The 10,226-nt window shown below is 40.4% G+C and overlaps 1 long non-coding RNA gene across 1 annotated transcript; it reads left to right on the top strand.

Moving 5' to 3' along the window:
* Positions 1-463: 463 nt before the first annotated feature.
* LOC120896736 lies at positions 464-1,656 on the top strand. The gene is made up of 3 exons (XR_005738455.1): positions 464-560; positions 1,122-1,232; positions 1,377-1,656. It is a non-coding gene; the product is annotated as an uncharacterized LOC120896736 (long non-coding RNA).
* The last annotated feature ends 8,570 nt before the right edge of the window (positions 1,657-10,226 follow it).

The raw sequence follows: 10,226 nt of genomic DNA on the forward strand, positions 1-10,226 counted from the left end.
GGATCGGTACAGATGGGGCAAGAACGCTGAAGTGTACATGTATCACACGGACAGGCACCGGCACCGCCACCGCTGTCGGCTTACTATCATGCGTAGTCTCATTATGCTTGTGGGCAATTTAATCAATTCTAAAGCGAACGCAGCGATCGCACCACCGTACGCACAGCTCGCCCCGCCTCTGTTCAACTTTCGGGCGGGGTGGTGCGTCCGGGGATCCGGGGAGGCGGTGGATCTTGGACATGGATAAAGTGATGTTTTCGTTGTAGTGTGTTTCGCGAAACAATTCGCGGCTCCAATCGCGAAGGGTAGGGCAAAAGAGGCCGGAGAAGGCTTTTAATTGAGGAGAAAAATCGCGACGGTCCCGTTAAAATGGTGCAGAGAATGAGTAGCTCCGGAAATCGGAACCGGGTAGCCGATCGCGTGGTGAGGTGGGAACGCCAGTCACAAAGGAGCGTTGGTTTTGCGAGCAACCCGAGAACGCCCAGTGTGTGTCTATGTGTTTACGCAACGGATCGTCCCGTTTGGATATTGTTTTTGATTCTAGGTGGGAGAAAAAAAAGGTAATTATGTGTATCATCGCCGGCAGCGCTTTAGCTAGGCGGTAGTGGGATGGACGGTCCTACGGGAAGTAGGATGGCCAGGGATGGCCGGGACGGTAGCTACATGGTAGTCGGTGATAATAGTCGTAGGAAAGCGAGCATGCTAGAGAGACGGTAGTCGAATCTTGAACGGCATTAAAAAAAACGCAGCATTGGACGCGAAACCTGTCATCATGATGGTTGGAGCGAGCAGCGAGTACAACCGAGCCGAAGACCGCGGGCGGGTTGATAAACTCTACGCGCGATCGACGAGGAATCCGTGCAGACTGGGTCGCCTCGATTGTGGTCGTTGCGCTTTTAACGCCGTGTATGGCATTCGACCCCTTCGGGATGGGTGCATCGTACCGGGGTGACTGGAAATCTAGTAAAACATCCATCAATTAGCATAATTATCAGCGTGCGCGGTTGGGCCGCGACTGCCAACTTGTACCCAGTTCTGGCGGTGTCTTAAAAAACTGATGTCTCAATTCAGCAACGCATGCATGAATGAATAAAGCTCTACACCATGTTACTTCCTTTCAGAAAAAATCTCTATAGCAAGATCAGCAAATGTCAAAGACGGATGCTTTGTTCGATTAATAACTTCGAGTGATCGTGGATGAAATGGAATGATTGTATCGCACCGCGATACTGGTGAGTTGATATTTCACGAAACAGATAATCGTCTCACAGTGGATAGATAATAGCTACGAGGCCTTGGTACAGATACCGGGGGGAATCGAGTGATAATGATACAACTGCGAATTGAATGATCATCTAATTTTCTCTGCCAAATAGGCCTCGGCACGGTGACGAGTCTTTGTCCAGGCCGCTTATAAAACGATGGCGTCATCATCGATTCCTTGGACCGCGCTACAACGGAACCCGCCAGCCATTATTACTGATCGTCACCCTCCGAAACTAATTCGCCGTCAGATGGTGATTCATAATAGTTTGAAAATTGTGCTTTTTCTATGAAAGAAGAAACAGCGAAGGTCAGCAATTTATTTGCATTACTTGGTTAACCTGGAGTTTATTATTAGTAGGAGTAGTAGAATTCATCGTTACACGGTCGGCAGCCCAGTTATTTCTATCAATAGTTCATAAGTGGATACGAATCAATAAAGAAAAGTATATCTTGTCACTGAAATTATGCAGTAGTATTAAAACTTCCCAAAGGGACTTGACAGATGCAAAAAAATTATTTCATTAGAATAATAAAAAACTGTTAACAGATTAACCGTATGGTTGCCGTAAATGTACTTAAGAAGTACGCCGAACACAATGCACGATTGGCAATTGCTGGTATTTCGCTATTACTTTTAATTCTTCTATTTTTTCCACTACGACCTTCCAGCCCACTACCGCCTAGCTAAAGCGCTGCCGGCGATGATACACATAATTACCTTTTTTCTCGCTTTTAGAATCAAGGCCTTTTATTTCGAGGGATTTCCCCTCAAAGCAGGATAGTCAGTCCTCTATATGGCGGCACGGTCTATTTGGGGCTTGAACCCATGACGGGCTTGTTGTTAAATCGTACGAGTTGACGACTGTACCACCAGACCGGCCCACTATTTCAAAACACTCGCGACAAAAAGGAATCTCGCCCTGGAATTGTATTCCTAATAGAACAAGTCATTTGAGTTTTTGTTCTCATCCGCCGCGAGCTTACGCCGCGAGCCCCGCTAGCAGTGAACCTTCAAAATAACAACAACAGTATCTAACGCTGAAAAGCTAGAGAATAGCAAAAAAAGCTTCGTCCACAAGGTTACCATAAATCAGCGGCAAACTCACGGGAGTTAAGCCAATACTTGCCATTATTTGCCACAATAAGGAAGGCAGTGCAAAGTGCGCGAGCAGGCTGGGTGAGGTGAGAAATCTAAAATTCTAATCGCTTCGTCGGTATAAATCATGCTCTGAGTGGGGAACTAAACGGAGAGGACTGCAGGCTGGAGACGGGTGGAAACAAGTTAAGGTTACTAAACGATCAATGCTTCCATGCTGGATAGATCGATGGTGGTGAGCCGGCAATGGAGAGGGTGGATCGGGGATCTTGATATTGCATCGTGATTTTGCGTTGGATTCGGCCTGAAACTGAAAGCGTGCGGCCAGTTCGCGGCCAATTGGTTCGATTTGCCACCTCTTGGTTGCTGACCATGAATGTTTGACGGTCTGTTGCACCTTCAACTCCTGGCTACCTAAGACGAACGCGCAGTCGTGCCTGTGGGGTGCACCTTGTGAGAAACCTGGCGTAGAAACGATGCTAAAAAATCCTTCACAATTGAAAACTGGTCATTTTTATCATTCGTGAGAATATATTTGGCATGCACAATCGTTTTCAAAATGGATATGCATATTTTCATTTAGAGTTAATTTCCCGTTTAACTAGACAATAATTTAAAAATAATTTAATTAAATATTCGCTATTAGAATGTAGTATTGGAATGTCCTTTGACATAACTTTGTTTTCTCTTTCATGCTATGCTGTTATATTCTATTCCATTCTATATTATACTCTAGAGGTGAGTCACCATTTGTATCCTTCATAAATCTATGTAAAAAGCTATCATTAGACGAGGTATTGTTCTCAATAGTGGATAGTGCAGCTGAACTTTCATCAAACACACAGTGTAGGTTATATGAAATGAGTTTGATTGACAGGCAATCGACAGACGGACTTGAGCATTTGCGACACGCTTGACCCCGAGATGAAATAATGGGACGGCGGTGTTGTTTTATTCATTGCAAAATTTGAAATTCTGTGTTGATCGATGTTTGTTTTAATGTAATCTAAAGTTCAAAACTACTTTTGCATTAGTGATCACGGTTGATGTCCAGTTATCCATGATCGTATAACAGGGCGTGTTTTCATCGAACGCACCTTCCTGATGTCAGAACTTCTTTTCCTGATGTCCTTTTATGTGATCGGGGGGAAAGCTTTCGGAAGCTTTGTGTTTGTTTCCTTGGTGTGTTGTATTATTTGTAGAATTATTAATCCATTGTGGAGTTAGACTCGGTTTTTTCTTTGAAGTTATAAACTTACAATGACTTCTTTCTATTTTCCTTGTTTGACGTTATTGCTATATCTTTAGTTTAGTTACAAAACAACTTTGGCAATATTATTTTTTACGCTACGGGACTTATTTTTAGTAAATGAGAAATTATGTTTAAGTATATGAAACTTTATTTGACTCTGAAAAATATTTCTTGAACTTTTCATGGCAACTAATTGATACGTTGTAGATATAAATTCTTATTTATTGCTTTTTTATCTATGTCATTTGTTCAATAACTTGTATCCGAGCCATAACTGTTTAACTTTCTTGATTAGGGGAAGGTAGGTAAAGACGGACAATTCGAATACTTCAACAATGATCATTTTTGGCATAATATATGCAAAATTGGTTAAATTAACGAACAAACCAAGTTTTCAATCGTGCGCATCCTTGTGGATCTAATTTGACTACTGCGGATCTTAAGCTCTGTAACATGCATGATTATACTTTCGGAAGTTTTATTAGCTGAATGAGTTGTCGTGATTATTTAGCAAAAAAACTGGTGAAAAAACGAGGATGAAGGCAATACAGAATATTGGTTTTTGGTGGTTTATGAATGAATGACACCAAAGCGGGAAAGACGGACACTTCGTAGGGAGACGGACACTGACTTTGTTGATTTATTTTACTTCTTATATCAATTGGTGATTAATATATTTCATCAACACCGTAGATAAGGGTATTCCGAAAATACAGCCACCAGAAAGTATTGAAATAAACGAGAAATGAAACACCGGTCAAAATAGCAGTCATGCGTTATGCTGCACTCTCCATGTTGACTAGGCGCTTCACGGAACCCAATATCTTGCCTCGTCTTGGATCAACAAAAAGAAGAGGCATTGATATGACATCGTTCAGGAATAGATGATAAATTCTGTGGAGTTACAATGTTCGCAAAGTTTAATTTTGACATGGTGGAAAATATGGCTTGATCTATTACCAAGTCCTCAAACCAAGTCCTTAAACAAGCTGGGACCGCGGATTTTCCGCCGTGTAATTTCCTAACGGAAAGTACTAGACTGTTATTCTGTAAGGTGAAGCAACTTCCGCTGTTAGGCCCCGTTATTTAAAAATGGAATAGATTCTGCATTCGATGATATGTTAGAAGCGGAGCTTACATTTCCTAAATTAACGGTTAAATGAATCTTCGTTGAAATTGGCCAAGAATTGGTTTGTGTACGTACCACGATGTGGAAATCAATAGGATGTTTAAAAATATTATAAACCTATTCAATTTCCAACGTTTTTTACAGGTGTCCATCTTACCCTCCATGTGTTTCCCATATCAGGTCTCCGTCTTACCCGTACATTTCAAAACTTCATAGCAAAAACCTAAAAATTGATAGAAATTTAAAAGTTTCAATACATTTTCTGATAAAAAACTAGTGTAAGATGAATGTATGAACATTTTCATCATCATTTATATATTCCTAGATTTTTAACATGTTCCTTAAGGCGTCCGTCTTTACTTACCTTCCCCTACAAAAATATTTTGCGTTGTACATGGAAGGTAAAATGTTATTAAATGCTAGATATGTGATTTCCCTAACGGGATTAATGTCATTTGCTTTTAAATTAGCCTTTTTATTACCACAGCACAAACAAATAAAAAATACCGGAATTGATCGTTACGAGTTTTGCTGAAACCTTTTAAGTGCTTGAATAATTCATACAGCGTGTATGACATGATGCTAAGCTGCATTTAAATTTAAAAGATACACAACAAATCGTTAAAGTTAAAACCCTTGCAAAGGCATAGCTTAAGACATTTTCTAATTCTCACTTTGAGTGTTATTGAAGTGAGACTATTTTAAGAGTGAACAAATTTTATTATTTTAATTTTAAATTGACAGTAAATTATAATGCTTTGAGCTGTTGCTGATATCTATGGCACTTTTGTAAGTGCATTTAACAGAGAAAATTGCATTTTCAATGTCTCGTTCTTCTAGTAATTGACGATGAGAAACTTGCATATCACATCGCTAACTTTTTAGCCGCTAGGCAGCTCATTTTGAGTGTTCTCCAATGGCGATGGAGCACCGACCGGGCACCCTAGCGCCACTAGCGATGTTAATTTATCTCTTTGATTTGCTGCGACAGCAGTGCTTCCCGTACCGAGGGTCATGATGGGAGCAGTTCACGGTTATCTTTTCTTACAATTGGCGCTTCAAAGGCACATGCCTTTTGTGGCGACTCTAGAGGCCAAGACGCTGCCGGCCGACTGTCATTAGCCCATATGTCAAATGTTGATAGAGTAGCCCACGAGCGGGGCTTGATCGGATAGCTTTTTGATGGCGCTTGTCTAACAGAGATAGAACGAGAATATGCGAATTTTTACTCCCGCCAGTCAAACTTTCAAGGCTAAGCCTCGGCCATTTTGACTAGTTAGATGCCACAAAATGGCAGGGGAGAAACACCATGAATTGATTGGCGTGGGGATCAGAGAACGTTAGCGGTGCAGAGTGAGCATGTAGAGGCTGTGGGATGTTTGTGGTTGCTAGAAAAAGTGGCATAATTCGAGTCGAAAGGTTGGCGGCAAAGGCACACGGGGCTCACAAAAAAGTCCACCCTACAATATTGCTGGCAAGTGTTGCGCAAAGGCCTAAACAAACGACGAAGTTCAATGCGATTCGCCTGTGGCCGAGAGCGAGAAAAAAACAGCTAGCTTCGGGGAGGGGGAAATCCAAAACGAGACAAATAAGCATTGATCTTAGACCTTGATCCGACGTACGACGAATGTTTGTCGAATCAAATATATCCAGCGCAAAGGTGGTGGTGCCGAACGATCATCACAGCTAGCGAGTGGGATAGAGACACTCCGACTGTTAATTAGACCGAGCGGGATAGAAAACCGTAACAACAAAAAAGTTCGCTATCGCTAAAGCCAAACTATCTTGCTGCACGGGGGCACTTGTTGATGCACAATCCGATTCGAAACTGCACTTCGTGCTGTGCGGTTGTAATCCATCCCTTCCACTAGTTAGTCCGTTCTCCCAGTGCGAGCGTCGACTGTCGATTGTTTGGCAAATCGTTACTATTGCACTCTGAAATTATTTGTCGCATGAGGCCACATAATTGACATTCGCAGAAAGCAAAGGGAAAAGTTTACGTTTCTGGTCTGGTTTCTGGTGAATAGCGTACACGTGCATAAGGTTTGTTATAGAGCAACGCAGCAAAAAAAACAACAAAAATAAATTAAAATAATACAAAACATAAAAAGCATAACCATCGCTGCAAAATACATATATAGCATGCGACATTTGGTATTCGCTAGTTTTCTAGCAGAATTGTTGGTGTTATGCGCAACTGCTTTTGTTTAAACTTATAATTAGAGTAACATGTTTAACGTATGCTGTTAAAAATGTAAGCTAGTAACAAAAAGTAAAAAAAATCGGTTAGCAAAACAAACTTCAAGTTGAATGGCAGCATTTTAAATCAAACATTTCATTAAGCAAAATTGACCATAAAAAAGTTGAAAAAATCAATAAATAATCTAAAATTACCTGTCATCACTTAAGTATAGCAGAAAACTGTTGGTAGAAGTTACTGGAGAAATATTAATACCTGGAGATTAATAAGTGGAGATTTTCGGAGTTTTTTTCACTTTACTAATTAATACGCAAACTTAATTAGATCTATAAAACTGTGATTCTAGAAAGCAGTAGCTCTTTCAAGGTATAAAACAAGTAAAGAATTCTTTTGAACAACAAAATCGCAACTGTAAAAAATGGACAAAGCAATTGCAACAAACAAAACAAAACGAATAATGGCGAAGTAACGTCACCAACTACCATGCTCGCTGTCCTTGCATGTGTATGCAAACATGGGCGATGTAGGATGCAGGCATACGGCTGTACTGCTGTGAAAAGAAAGTGGAATTATTTGGACTCTGGCATATAGCATGGGGTAGATGCACAATAGTAGGCAGTTTTCAACTCGAAACAACAATACACAAAAGAACAAAAGCTGCGTGACATTCACATACAATTGGGTGAATCATATGAGGAAGGGTGATGACTGCCTCGAAAAACGATAAAGTGTAACCAGTGAGGAGTACGATTCCAAATGGGTTTGCTTAATCGGTGCTTTAATAATTGGCGCAAGCGAGATCTTAAACTACGCATATCTTCGTTTGGTATTGCTTGAATGCCCTATTATTTTTTTAAATATAACAGTAGATAAAGACGAGGGTTTACACAGAAAAAAAAAATACAAAAAACAGAAGGCAAGATTACAGATTATTTTATTATTTTATCATCAATAATATTTCAAAGACACATGAAACCATCAGTTAAAGTATTTTTATCTTTTCTTTAAACAAGTTGTATTTAATCGAAATGTTATTTATCCCATTTAATGATACGCATGATGCAAAGAGTACGTACAATATTTGCATGTTTAATGTAATTTATGACACTTTTCAAAATTTCTACGTCATTGCATCGATAGTTGTCTATGCAGACTGCTAAAAATGTAAGGTATTCTATGTAGAGAGCAAACAGAGTAAACAGATGTACAGAGTAAACAAAGCGTATGCAATGACCCCATACATAGCTTATCCAAAACATGCATGTGCATTGCACACATATGTGCCAGCGCCGGCTGCAAAGAAGGATCGTAGTTTTGCCAACTGTCGCATTCATTTGATCCGCTGTACCCGAAGTGAAAGATGCATCATCAACTGCCATCAGCAGGTGAGCTCTGGGATAAATGTGCATGTGTGGATAAGAACTGCATTACACATATACTGGGAGATGTGCGCCAGTGATGGACGGAGGGACTATAAAGGATAAAACAAATGACAGTGCCTGCTGCTAAGCTGGAGGATCATTTCGCTGGGTAGTCATTAATGACACATAGGTTCATGTATGAAAGCTGGAGTGGTTAGAGATTTGAGCCCCTCTTCCTGGAACTAACTGCCTATGCACTAGACGTCCCGCGTGCTGCTCGCACCGACTTGTTTATGTGTAGAGTCCTTTTTTCGAGATTTCTGCTTGCTGTGCATCGTTTACTACTTATTCTTTATCAAGTTTCTCTTTTATGGTGAGTTTGTGTAAGGGTGGCAGAAAGATGGAGAGTCTGGATCAGAATGATGCTACCAAGCGCGAAGGAAATAATTGGCAGGTGATGCAGGGAGATAGGAGAATTTCGCCGGAACTAGCAGTACAGGAAGTGATTGTGAGAGGGCCGTTAGATGCATTCATGCGGGGAGTGTAATACAGTGCTGGTAGAGATGTTTTCATCTATGTTTTAAATCTATCATTTAATGAAAATGGTATAAATATGGTATAAACAGATTCATACATGCATCAGTACTGTGAAGGGTAGTGAAATTAAAAAAAAACTTTTTTTTATTATGAATGATTTCATACAGGAAACACACAAAAACTTGAACAACACATACACAATTTGCCAAACTTCTGTCCCACGCTGTTCACATGAGAGATCCTTACTATATACAGCGCGCCAGCTCTCTTCATTCCAGTCCCATGTGCAGGATGCACGGTCATAGAATAGCAGGAAAAAATCAAACAATGATTATGTTTTTAAATTGGATACTTGCATCAAAAGAGAGGGCGCCCTGAAGCGGAATGAAATCATTATCGCTGCTTAAATTGGTTTTTAAAGTGCCTATCGCTGATGCTAGGAACAGTCGCTTACCGGGAGTCCGGCCTCTGACATCTCGTCCTAGGATTGTAATACGATCGTAGCCAGGGTTCTGTAGGCATCTTGTTGGTGGTATTGTTATGATCGAGCAAGCATCGAAGGCCGGATTTGCACAGCGAGACGTGCTCGGCGGAAGATGCAATATCGGGAGTTTGCCGGGTGTGTTGACGCGTTCTTTGGAAAGATGGAAAGTATACGAGCGAGTGGACTGAGTTAAACCAATCGACTGTGATTGTTGTTAACGCTGGAAGAAATAAAAGCGTATAGGGGATGAAAATAGTGCCGTGCATTGACATGCGTGCATATCACAATGGGGGAGCTTTTCATGGCACTATTTTTTTGTAGAAACCTTAATGCACTACTGCTCATCATCAGAAGTTTGTTGACCCTGGTAAATTAGGAAGGGTTTATAACGCGTAAAAAAACTACGATGTAGCATAGGTGATTGAATAAATGAAAAAAAACTCTATTTCTGGCATAAAAATTTCAATAATTTAAAGGAATTTTATTTAATTGTTATGCTATTGTATATGATGAAGTCAACTAATAAAATTTATATTGACATACAGAGACACGTTTCAACAAAACTGTATTCGTGTAAGCTCTTTGATCTTTGTACTAAGTCGTTCGTGAACAGATTGTGCGTTATTTCGGTTAAAATGCAAATATGCTCTTTATGGCGGATTTTAGCTTGTCATTCCAATCTCAAAGCTGGACACGATGAAAAGGACACTATGAATAGAAGGATTTCTATTTCCCTTGTTGCTATCATTTGCACAAGTACTTTTATCGGCTTTAATGTGCAGCGACCCGTGATCTAATCGTTTGGTTGAATGGTTTTTATTTTTCCCTTCACCAATGCAGGATGTCAACAAACGTTTAAATCGATGGCACAACTGCATTGGGATGTTTTAATGGTTGTATT

The sequence above is a fragment of the Anopheles arabiensis genome, chromosome 2 (genome assembly GCF_016920715.1).
Source record: "Anopheles arabiensis isolate DONGOLA chromosome 2, AaraD3, whole genome shotgun sequence".
Taxonomy (NCBI): domain Eukaryota; kingdom Metazoa; phylum Arthropoda; class Insecta; order Diptera; family Culicidae; genus Anopheles; species Anopheles arabiensis.